The sequence below is a fragment of the Microtus pennsylvanicus genome, chromosome 8 (genome assembly GCF_037038515.1).
Source record: "Microtus pennsylvanicus isolate mMicPen1 chromosome 8, mMicPen1.hap1, whole genome shotgun sequence".
Taxonomy (NCBI): domain Eukaryota; kingdom Metazoa; phylum Chordata; class Mammalia; order Rodentia; family Cricetidae; genus Microtus; species Microtus pennsylvanicus.
The window spans coordinates 105,082,810-105,096,241 of record NC_134586.1 but is presented as its reverse complement, the minus strand read 5'-3'; positions in this window follow the sequence as shown (position 1 = coordinate 105,096,241).

Here is a 13,432-nt window from a genome sequence, read left to right as displayed (position 1 = left end):
CACTGCCATGTGGTGATATACAGATAAATAGGAATGGGCTAAATTAATATGAAAGAGTTAGCCAATAAGAAGCTAGAGCTAATGGGCCAAGCAGTGATTTAATTAATACAGTTTCTGTGTGGTTATTTTGGTTCTGGGCAGCTGGGACAAACAAGCGGGCCCTTCTCCTACAGCCATGCAATCTGTGTGCTAGTCTTTGTTCAGAGAACACATGTATGAGTCCTGCCCAATGCTAGGCATGGCTTGAAATAGTTTTCTTCTCAAAATGTAAATGAAAATCATACAGAATAGTGAATATTATATGTGACATCCACCCTTCACGTAAATAAAAATTTTACTAAGAACAACTAACTGAGAGTTAGATGGTAATTTGACACACTTTTGAGTATAATAAGAATTCTCCAAAACATCAGGATGATTGAAATATAATATATTTTATATGAGATGATAGTAGTGATAATAAAATAAAACCCAGGTAACTAATCCGAGTTTCCAGAGGTGTTAGGTCTCCTTCCCCCAGTTGGCCTCTGGTGCCTGCTTGTCTCAGAACTCGAGTTAGAAAAGTTCTATGTGATAGAACCTAGCATGGGGAAAGAGGTTCATTGGAGGAGGCTTTGTGTCTTAGGTCTATGAAGTGGGAAGTTTGAGAGGGCTATGAGTTCCAGACTATAGAAAAAAAAATGGGACTTTCTTATGATCAGAAGACTATAAACACGGCTGTCTTGACTGAAGAGATGGCTCAGAAGCTGAGAGCATTCACTGCTCTTGTAGAGAACTGGGATTCTTTCCCAAGCATTCACATGGTGGCCTACAACCATCTGTAACTCCAATTCTGGGAGATCTGACCCCCTTCTGGTGTTCCTGTGCACTGCAGGCATGTAGTGCACAGACATATATGCAGGAAGGACACCCATACTCATAAAAAGAAACACACAAAATACTTTTGCCAAATCAGTGCACAAGTCATCATTTTTGTCTTTTCTGTAGGGTTGTACATTACAACATGCTCCATTTTCACTCATTCCTTTAATGTGTTATCATCCTATTTCCAGCAGTTCTAGCCTCCCCTTCTTGACCTCATCTGCACAGTTCACATCCCAGGCTCATCTCCATATGTCTTCTCCCTCCCCATCTCCAGTCTACAAACAGACCAGCCTCAGCTATGTCCTTCTAGCTGAACTGTTGATCTCAAGAATCTGACCTGGAAAATCAATAGTTGAACAGATTCAAAGAGAAAGCCGCCCTCCAAGACCCAGGGCTACTTGTACGCAGGACTTGACCTCTGCCTGGTGTGCAGCTGATGGACAGGCATTCTGCAGCCTCCAAGCTTTGCACCAGGAAACTCTGCAGGCCTTCCTTCGTGCCAGTGCTCAGAGGAGCTCCAAAGAAGTTCATGGATAGGCCTGGTCCTAGTCTCTTGGCACCTGAAGTCCTGAGTTAATAATTATACTAGATATATTCTGTCTTTGAAATTGCAGGGGCAACTATAAATGTGGGGCTTAAAATCACCTTTGCCCTTACCTAGTCTCTTCCACAAATACATGGAGGAACCAAATGCTAAGGGTCTGGCTTCTATGCTCTGCGATCCTGACTTAGTTCCTCTCTGTAGCTGACTGACCCAATCCCCTTTTCTTTGGCCTCCTGTCAAGGGTGGGAAGAAGCTGCTAGGCCTGGGAGGGATTGGTTGGCACGGCTAAACCAGCATTCCATCACCTCTCTCATATCAGGATCCAGGAACAACTCAGCTACTGAGGAGGGAGAGGAGCTGTGGGGAAGACCCTGCCAAAGAAGGTGCCAGGCTAGGGGAAGTGGTGCTGCCTTAGATGGAAGGTACTGTCCTAGCTTAGAGAGCTCAGCACATGTCTGGGGTATTGTTAGGGACCCAGCTGGTTAAAGCAGGGTGGCCACAGTGCTCCAGTTGGCTCTGGTAGTAGTGGTTGTTTTTGGACAACAACCCCTGGCAGCCTCAATATCATTCAGGCAATATGGGATAGTAGCCAGACTTTCTCTTTGTACTTACTCTTCTACTTCCTTCTCATCCTCTTCTTCCCTTGAATTTCCTTCATGTCCTGTTTCACCTCCTCGTCTCTGTATTGCCTTGGATCCCACTGCTTCCTGCTCTGATGCCAGCATCCCAAGTTGCTATGTGGCCTGTATCCAGACATGCCTTTTCACTTGAACCTCAGGAACCCACACTTTCTCATCTGCCCTGTAGAATTCCTATCTGGACCTGTCCTAGCTGGGGCTGGAGCCCCGTCAGTCTCACCATGGGTGATTTATCTCTTGGTTAGGGCTTTCTGGATCTTGGCCCATAGTCTTACTCAGATCTATGCCTTGGATAAAAGACATTATCATCTCCAAGGTGTTCCTCGGCCCCCCAAGGGAGTTTAGTTTTTTGAGTCACCTAAGCATAACAAATGTGACGACAGGATGTGTCTGGGTATGAGGGTGCATGGACGTCCCAGGGTTGAGGGGGTTGAGGGTAAGATGGACTAGCATCTGGGAATGAAGGTGTAGGGATCTCCCAGAGGTCAGAGAGTTTGGGATAGAGTGAACTGAGGCCTGAGTATGAGAGTGCAGGAACTTCCTAAGGGTCAGGGAGTTGGGGACAGGATGAACTGGGTTCTTTGGGTGTTCTACCTCAAGCCCTCACATCCCTGTCCTCCCCCAGTCTACTCTAGATTCATTTCCAGCCTGTTTTTCTGCCTCTGGTACATACTGAGGGACTCTAGGCATGAACTGCACAGAGTCGGGACCCAGGGCAGTCCTGCATTTCTGCTGTTTAGGTCTTCTGAGGAGCGCTGTCCCAGGCTCAGCTTCCTGATTGCTCTATTCCTTTCCGTCATTCACCTTTAGGTTTCTGTTTTATTCCAGAAAAAGGTTTTGATGTTCGTTCCCCACTGTGTACACACACCCAAGACACATCAAGGCTGTAGGAGGGTCCCAACCCGACTCTCCACCTCCTATTCTGGGCCATGTCCTCTGTAGCATTTGCTTTTTCTACTGCTGTGATAAAACACCGTGACAGGGCTAACTTATAGAAGAAAAAGTTCCAGAGGGATAAGAGACATCATGGCAGGTAGGCATGGCAGCAGGAGTAGGAATCTGAGGGCTCACATCGGGAACCACAATCATCAAGCAGAGAGCAAAATGGAAGTAGGTGAGGCTTTTCAATCTCAATCCCACCCCCAATGATGCATTTCCTCTAAAAGGAGTTCATCACTTAAACCTCCCCAAACAGTGCTACCCATTGGGGACCTAGTGTTCAAATACTGAAACTTAAGGGGGCCGTTCTCTTTCCAATTACTACATTAAAGAGTTAATCTAATTATTCTTTATCAATAAAAATTGGGAGTCAGATATCAGGGTAAGAAGCTGAAGGATCAGAGAAGCCACCAGTCCTCTTCCACATGCTCTGTGCCTTCCTCCCCAAAGGAGTTCAAGGCTTGCACACAAGGTCCTCTGCCTTGTGGGAACAGTTGCTTGTGGGTAGGAACTACCAACTTCATGGAGGCTTGGAGATATGTTCTGCTGTCCCTTCTACTGTGCCCTCTAGTTTCTTTAGATACTGAGGTTTGGTGGCCTCAAGGCTTGGACCATTTTGCATCATTAGAACTGGAGACCTGTGGCACATGCAGTCATGTAGGTGAACTTTTCTGCCCTGCCAGTGGTTCCCAAATAACTACACAGAGACTTATTACTAATTTAAATGGTCAACTGATAGCTTATACTTGTTTTTAATTGGTTCTTATAGCTTAAATTAACCCACAAATATGGATTAATTTATTATATTAATTGACATTCTGACCTGAGGCTTGTTTATCTCTTCTATGTACTTCTCATGTTGTCGATCTGAGCTATGCAATTCCTCCATTGGAACTCTCCTCACAGAGGACACTAGACCAGTATTTCTCAACCTGAGGGTCGAATGACCCTTTCACTGGGGCTGCCTATTATCATTAGAAAACAAAAATATTTACATAATGATTCATAACAGTTGCAAATTAGTTATGAAATAACAACAAAAATAGCTTTATGGTTGAGGATCACCACATGAGGAACTGTATTAACGGGTCACTGCTTTAGGGTGGCTGAGAACCACTGTTCCAGACTCTCTCAAGCCAACTGGGACAAATTTATGTCATTTCATCGACTGTTGTCACCCCATCCACCCTCGTGTTATTGGAACTCATGGGAGGCCATAGTAAAAGTCCCTAGGTGGGAAAATGTCTGTAGATGGAGAAGAGAGATGTGTATAAATGGACCAGAGGAGTTGGGTTGTGATGGTTGAATGGAGTGAGCTCTCTGCTAGGTTATGGAGAAAGAATTCCTGGAGGAGGGGACATGACCAGACCAGATATAGCCAGAGGTTAGATCAGTGAAGGTGCAGGAGAGACAGAGTCAGACATCTGGAATGATGCAGCTCTATAGCCATCGGTAGAAATGTTGAAAGCGGGAGTGGACTATGCAGCAACAAGGCTGAGAGGGCTGTGGCTGGTGTGTAATGGGGCTTACTATTCCACATCACTCTACTCTACTGTGATGGTCCAAGGCTGAGAGGGCTGTGGCTGGTGTGTAATGGGGCTTACTATTCCACGTCACTCTACTCTACTGTGATGGTCCAAGGCTGAGAGGGCTGTGGCTGGTGTGTAATGGGGCTTACTATTCCACGTCACTCTACTCTACTGTGATGGTCCTGCTGCATGTTCCTTGTTCACCTGAGACTATGGCTCTAGGACAGAAAATGCTAAGCGTCATATGTATTTGCCAGGCAATTCTGTAGCTCCGTCTGGATGCTTAGTTCTCTGTCATTTGTGAGTGGTGGAAACTCGCATCATTTGGTTGAAGAAAAGGAGAAAGAATGCATAACCTGTTAATCTGTCCAGAAATCTGGGAACAGATGTGCATTCTAGACTGATAACCTCTGTGCTGTCTGTGTGGCCAGAGACCACACTGGACTATCCCCCAGACCCTTATTGTCAGCTTGTTTTACTAGGTCAATCTACATAATCCAATTTTATAAGCCATCACATGTACTGTACAAAGAGTTTCAATGTAGTCACATCTGATCTTTTTTTAAATGTTGATCTGTTCAATTGAGTTAATTATCATTAGGAAAGCTTTTACCAAATTTGTACTGTGTTTAAATATGCTTAAGATAAACTACTTGGGGTCAGACTTACAAAGTTAGAACCATCACCAGCTACTTAGTTGTGTTGAACCAAACTGCCTTCTTGCTTCCCTTGGATCATCTCTCTGTTGGCCATGGAGGCTGCAGAGATCCCCACAGGAAAGAACTCCTAAAGGAGATGGAAAAATATTTTGTTTGCTTCATTTGAAATGTTTTCAGTATTCCAATACCCATTCATAAAACAAAGTACAATCAAAATAGAAACTAAAGGGCTGCAAGGTGGTTCCGTGGGTAAAGGCACACTCACCTGATGGTATTAGTTCCTCTCTTGCAACCCATATGTGCTGGCTAGTCTGTCAACTTGACACAAACCAGGGTCATGTAGGAAGAGGATTATCAATTGGGTATAGTCTTATTACTCCATGTCTTCGTTATATTATATATATACAGATATATATTTTTAAGAAGAGACACCATAACCACAGCAACTCTTATAAAGGGAAACATTTAATTGCAGTGACTCACTTAAGGTTCAGAGGTTTAGTCTACTTTTGTCATGGTGGGAAACAAGACAACATGCAGGCAGACACGGTACTAGAGAAGGAGCTACATCTTGCAGGCAAGAGAAAGTGGTTTCAGACACTGGGTGGTATCATGAACATATATGAGATCTCAAAGCCTGCCTCCACAATGACACACTTTCTCCAACAAGGCCACACCTCCTAATAGTGCCATTTTTGGGGGGAGCCATTTTCTTTCAAACCACCACACAGCAATAGAAAGCAAACAAGGACGCTATGTAAAGATGATTCACTCTGCAAAGTGTTTCTCTGACCTCCACACCAAACATGGCACATGTGTATCCCTCCATATTTATAATAAATAAAAACAAATTTTCTTTAGAATAGAAAACATAATCTATAATTGAAACATGTTAAATAATTGTAGCATGACTTCTAATAGGTTTTAGTAGTAAAAGCCCAGAGTCAGATATAGGTGAAAATGCTGAGACCAGAGAAATGAAGGAGAAAAATACCTTTCCTACTCAACTTTCCAACCTAACAGAGACTGAGCTCCTGTCTCTCCCAACTTATCACTTCTTCTCTCTGCCCAGTCATATCACTTCCTGTCTGTCTATGCAGATCTCCATATCTCTGTGGTTAGCTAGTGACTAGGTCCACCCTCTGATCTTCAGGTAAGCTTTATTTATATAACAAGACACCATCACAAATAATCACTAATAAGATTCTCTTAGGCATGGCTCCAGTTTTTATTTATTAATTATGCACAGCAGTGGATATTTTATTAGCATCTAATAGTATTATATTAATGCACTTTCCTGATTAAAACTGTTATTTTGTTGATTATAAAGGACTTGAACAGATGCTCAGCATCAATAAGAGTTATAGAATGTAGAGAAAATCATTGAGATGCTACATGACACTCATCGAAAGGATAGACTCTAACATGTGTTGAGGAATACGGATGAGTAGTTTGGGGGCCACACACATTCCTGGAGGGAAAATAAAATGCTGAAGCTGCTAGGAAAATAGTTTGGCAGTTTGGATGGTGACTCTCACTTGATCCTACAGGTCTTCTAGGTAAGTAGAAACACAACAAAAGCAGGTGCTTAAGTACACACTTGTGTGTGTGTTCAATGGAACTCTACATTCCTTAGCCTTTGCATCTGTCACTGGGACCTAATACTTGACAGGAACAACCCATGAGGGAAAGAGTTTATGTAGCTCATGGCTTATGCCTATCACTGTATGGAAGGCATGGTAGCAATAGTGTGAGGTGATGTCTGTTCTCATGGCCTAGATAGTTCCTGGGCTAGAAGAGTGAACGGTGTGAAGCATTGTGTGCTGGCGGCTTGACTCTTTTTAGAGAAACTCCTACATCCACTTTGTAATGTTTCCTTCAGCTCCTACTTGACTAAGATCTATTGTGTTTTTAATCTTTTTCCCATCTGCCATCACAGACACAGCTTCTAATCTTTGAATCAGTATACCCTTTCGAGTCTGAACTAATAGCTACTATCTTCCTACTGCCTACTTGTCAATGATCATCACAATGGAGCTGTGACTGTAGACATTGTGTCACAGAAGGCAGGGTGGGGAGGGTCACTGGATGGACCCTCACTGAGATTCCAGCTATTCCTTCTAGCATTTGTAAGCTACTCTGCCCAAATTGGAGGAGGTACTGGAGTATAAAGGGGAAGGTTAACTGAAGGAGCTCACCTATGCTGTATTCATAAGGGTTCTCTAAAGGAACAGAGCTGATAGAAAACATATATTAATATATATTTGTATACATATATTTAAAAGGGGATTTATTAGAGTGATTTACAGGTCATATGGGTAGTCCGACAATGGCTGTCTACAGTAGTTGCTCTGTCCACAAGATTGGATGTCTCAGCAGTCCTAATCTGGTACTGGAGTCCTGGAAGATTCCTAGGGAACTGCTGGTCTCCAGTCTGCACTGGACTCCTGAAGAAGGTTCTCAAACCAGTGAAGGAATGCCTCAGCAACAGGATAGATGAACTTGCCAGCGAGAGAGAGGGCAAGCAGGCAAAATCAAAAGCTTCTTTCTTCCATGTCCTTTTATGTGGGCTTCCATCACAAGGTGTGACTCACATTTAGGGTAGGTTCACACCTCAAATGATCCAGGCAAGAAAAATCCCTCACAGGCTACCCAGCTGCTTGGGTTTTAGTTGATTCCAGATGTCAAGTCCATATGACAGCTGACCTTAGCCATCACGCAAGGAGCAGCAGCTATGGAGTCTGTCACCCTCCCTCACTCCTGCCTCTCATTCATGCTCTGTAAGCCCAACAAACTCATTGATTGCTGGGGTCAACTTTAATGGAATTGTGCTTTGGGTTCTTTATAAGAAAGGGGTAGATGATGTTTATGTAGGACCCAGCCATGACAAGCTCAATAGAGCCCCAAATCTCAGTAGTTTACCCTAAGGCAATACCTGGTCCCACGAAAGACCACAAATTGAGATCACCCAGATACCACCCAGGAACAGATCATCCAAAGAAATTCCTAATGCTCTAACCATTGTGGATAGGAACACCTGCCAGCACACACCCAATGCTTATTACCAGGACACTCACAAATGTCAGCCAATCAGGGGTCCTAAACCTTAGAAATTCCTCACTCCAACCATTGCTATTATAAAAACCCAACCCCAACTGAACTTGGGACTCTCTGTTCACATCAATACCTTAACACACACAGAGTCCGAGTTTGAACTTGAATAAGAATAAAGGCTCTTTGCTTTTACATTCAGGGATCGGTCTCCTAGTTGGTTTTGCAGGAGGATGTTGTGATCTGGGCATAACAGTTTACACGTCCTTGAGCATCAAAATGAATATAATATCCCTCAGTAGAGAAAAGAAAAAGGCCTTCCTTTACTTTTGCTCTCTCACCAGCTAATCTATTCTTTGTAAACTGCCTCGTTCCATATTGATATTTGGAATCTTAAGTGTCTCATTTCCTGCTCTGATAGAACAAACTGACTTTGAGATTCTGCCTACCATCAGTATGAGAATGAAATAGTAAAGAGTCTGTGGATCTGAGAGTGGAGGACGCTCCCTCTGCTGGCCAGTCTGAGGACAGCAGGCTCTTAGGTCAAGTTCAGCTTGTCTGAGACTTTATGGGTGTGTTTGGTGGTAAGACTGAGTCTGACTGTGTGCACTTGTGCAAGTGTATTATATTGTGTGCCATGTATGTACATGTGGAGGCAAATTGTAAAGTACTGAGGAGGTTTTTATGTGTGCCTGTTTGTGTGTGTGTGTGTCTGTGTGTGAGTGTGTCTGTGTGTGTATATGTGTGTGTCTGTGTCTGTGTGTGTGTGTGTATGTGAGTCTGTGTGTGTCTGTGTGTAGGTGTCTGTGTATGTCTGTGTGTGTGTCTATGTTTGTGTGTGTGTATGTGTCTGTGTATGTGTGTATGTGTGTGTATGTGTGTGTGTCTGTGTATGTGTGCCTGTGTATGTGTCTGTGTATGTGTGTCTGTGTGTGTCTGTGTGTGTGTCTGTGTGTGTGTCTGTGTCTATGTGTGTGTCTGTGTATGTGTGTGTATGTGTGTGTGTCTGTGTGTGTATGTGTTTGTGGGGTGTGTCTGTGTGGAAGGGTGTTGCAGTTGCTGGAGCTTCTGCCAGAGCCCCCGGCCCTGTTGTTAGATTCGACCTTTGCAGTGCAGGCTGCACACCCCAGACAAACAACCCTTGGGAGCAACCTTGGCTATGTTTAAGTCCTGAAGGACGGTCATGAGTCAGTCAACATCCCAGCTCTGGGAATGACTCTAAGGTATGTACTTGATGTTGCTGGCTGTCTCCCAGAGCCCCTCCCTAGATCTCAGCCTTGGTGGCCAATGTACAAACTTTCTCCAACACACAGTTTAACTCTTGCCTCCCTTCCCATTCTACTTCCTCACTGCATTGCTGGTGTCCAGGGATTATCTTTTACATCTGAGCAGTTAAAAGCTTTCCTAAGGGTCACCCCCAAAGACAGGATTTGAACTTCAGGTTTTTTAAATTGTCTGCTTATGGGGACCCTAAAGTAGGACAAATATAGTGACAAATTATACTCTTGAGCCAATGTTCATGCCCCTAGGAATGTGAGTATCAGAGAAGGCAGCTTACTTGCTCGATGTCACACAGCTGGTGAGGGACAGAAGCCAGCTTTTTATAAGGTTACCTGATCCCAAGCCAGGAGTTCACAGCTTTTGCAAAAGGCTGCTAAGGTCAGAAAATGCTCAGCGGGTGTTTACAGCTACCAAGTTTCCTGATGGGTGTGTGAAAGGGACCCCAGTGGGTAGCCATGTCCTCATTCTATCGCTGGAGTGACGATGACAAACTCAGTCCTGGTGCTGGCTGTACTGGGGTGAGTGTTGCTTTAATTCTTTGTTCAATATTATGTATTTAATATTCTCACCAACCCTCTAGCTCCTCTGGTGAATACGAAAACACTGCAACACAGAGAGTTGAAGAGAAGTGGCCCCAAGCACAGCTGATGCTGAGAGGTGCTGTGCAGTCTGTTCCCACACACAATGCTGTCCAGTTCTCAGAAGTCACATATGAATGTCCAGTTGTGTGACAAGCGTGACATGCAACAGTTCCCTTTTTAGAATATAAATGATAGTTGTACAGAATAGTAAATGTTGTTTCAAGTGCAAGCTATACTTCACATGAGAAAGGGGACTGAGGAAATGGCTCCATGGGTGAATAGAGTCTACATCTAGGAGGAGACACACCCGTGTCTCTTCCTTTAAAGGTTAATCCAATTGGGTGGGGGCAGGAATCTGGCTAGAGGCTCAGCCATAGGAAAGTGGACTCACTTTAAGATAATGTACTTTTCCTTCCCAGAACTCCCAGGTCCTAGTGCAATGCCCAGGAGCCTCCATGTGGTTCACTGGTTCTGTCCACCTTTCTGAGGCAGTAACGTCTTCTTTTGGATTCTGGTGAGAGCCTGGCTATCCCTTTTTTAACACCTAACTCTCCAGATTTCTTTACTCCTTTTCTCAAGTTCCCCTCTTCATTGTGTGACCATGTGGCTGACTTTCATGCCTAGCTGGTTTTTCCATTCTTCTCCACACAGCCTTGAGACTGGCAGCTAGTGGGCCTGGGATTTCCTTTGAAACTCTAATAAATTATCCTTAATCCCCTGCCTGAGTCTGTTATTTGTCTATGGGTGTCATTTATCGGTCACATGTCTGTTGCTGTGATATAGCAGCCTATCCAAGGCAACTCAGAGAAGAAAGAGCTTATTGTGGTTCCAGAGATACAGAGTCCTTAACGGCAGCTGGAGCAGAAAACCGAGAGCTCGCATTGTAAGCCATAAACAACAGAGAAAGCCAACTACAAGTAGTGTGAGGCCTTAAATTCTCAGTGCCCATCCCCCAGTGACATCCTTCCTCCAGCAAGGCCACACCTCCTAAACCTCCCCCGAACAGTGTCACCAAGTGAGGATAAAGTATTCAAATGCTTGAGACTATGAGAGATATTTTTCACTCAAACAAGCACACTTTATTACCGTGACTGAAAACCCCATGGGAGTGCAATTTTTCTGTTATTATATGATGATTCTTCAGGAGCTCCCCATGACCTCCAGGAATGCTTCTTCCCTGCCTTTTCAATCTTTAATTAGCAAGCAAACCAACAAACCCATACAAACAAACAAGCCAAAAACAAACAAACAGAAATTGTTCCTGCAACCCTAGAGGGTATTACATTTGCTTTCAAATGTAAAGACCTGGGTTCAAATCCCCAAAATCCGCACCGTAGCACACATCTATAACATTAGTACTCTTGTAGAAAGGGAAGCAGAGATGTGAGAATCCCTGGGAGCTAGTGAGTCACTTAACCTGGAGAACAGAGCTGCAAAACCAACAAGAGACCTTAAAAAAAAAAGGAGAAAGGTGAGAACTGACACCCAAGGCTGTCCTCTGACCAGTGCCATGGTCTCCTCTGCTTGGATCCATCTGCTCAGCACATATACTAAAATTGGAACGATACAGAGAAGATTACCATCTGCTCAGAGTTCCTCTTGACCTCACCACCAGATCAACCTAAGCATTGTTCTTTGTTGTAAGCCACATTATGGGGTGATAGCTGCTGGGGTTCAGCCATGACAAGTACATACACTCCAGGGTAGGGGTGTGTGGATAGAAATGTTGGGTAGGAGGAACAGAGATACAAAAGAATGAGACATAGGATAGTACCAGGAGGGCAACTCAGTGAATCCTGAATACTGAACCCACCTGCATTTATTTTTCATATGCTTCTATACCCCAAAACAAAAGTGGGGGAAGAAGGCAAAAGACTGCTTTAACAGCATACAAAGTTACTTGCTTCAGTACTTGAGACACCAAGTCATTATTTCCTGAGTAAAGAATTCTGATGTTTTGGGCAGGATATGCAGTGAGCGCACCCTAAACCAAGTATCCTGTAGGCTGCCACTTCCTATGTCAAAACTCCTATTTAAAATGAAGGCTCAGGAATAGGCTTGAATTCTCTGGCTTCTGGTCAGGGTTGAGTGGGTCCACTTCTATGGGCCATCTTAACGTTCAAAACAGGAAGTAACTACACCCTAGGTCAGGATATCTTGTTTGTAGCCGCACCTGTTTTCAACAACTTTGAAAGAGTAAAAATAAGCACAAACTCTCTGACCTTTAGTCAAGGCAGAACAGGCTCACATCTGTGGACCTCCACAGTTCTTCCAACTAATCCTGGGAATCTCACCTGGGAAATCATAGGGCTATATTCTTTGATCCTACCCCAAGAACTGTGTCTTTCTCCGGACTCTGAGCTGCTTCAGAGTAGGATTTGAATTTTGCTTGTGTCCCTGGTAGGCAGAGGAAATCCTGGAGTCTCCCAGCTTTGTGCCATGAAAGAGCTCACCAGAGAAGTTTCTTTGTGTCATGGACAGCAATTCTTATAGTGACTTATGGCTGGTCACAGTGCAGAGAATAAATGGCCACCTCTATCATAGCCACACCTGCTAGAATCAAGGATCCTTTTGGAAGCTGATGATCATAAGAGCCAGAAGTCTGGGAGGATAGGGCCAACAATGCCTTCTGGATATGACAGAACTTCTGAACTCATGAACACACAGCAATTGCCGCTGCCTGTACAAGACCTGTTCAAGATCAAGGCAGTCAACATTCCAGTACTGGGGATGGGGTCTTGAAGCCCCAGGTGAGGAGCTATTGACAGCTGTGGGTGGAGGGAGAGTCAGTTTTCTTTAGGGGATCTGGGCCCTGGAAGGCCTTCTGCCCCCTGTAGGCCTTACATCTATTTTTAAAAAAGAAGGGAGGGGTGGGGAGCTGATCTGCAAGGAATAAAGTAGAAGAGTAGCAACTGAATCTGATCAAAATACAATTTATGCATGTATGAAATTCCCAACAAATTAATTAAAAAATAGTATGTATTCATTTTTTAAAATGAACGGTGCCGGCTGTCAGAGCAGCTCAGTGCAGAGGACCTTGGGAGATGGTCTGTGACTGGCCTGGCCTGTCTCCATTGCCCTGGCTCCTGAACTCCTGTTAATGATTCTTGGAAGAGCAGGGGCAATTATAAATGTGGGGCTCAGACTCACCTCTGCTCTCTTCAGAATCTTGCTCACCCCCAAATCTCACCACCCCTGGCCCCCACTGTGTCAGAAAGGGCCAAGTCCCAAGATCTGGCAGTGTCCATGCTGTGTGCACCTGAATTGATTCCACTCTGTAGCATGCTGACCAACACCCCTCATTTTGGCCATCTTCCCAGGAGGGGAGGAAGCAGAAGAGCCAGTA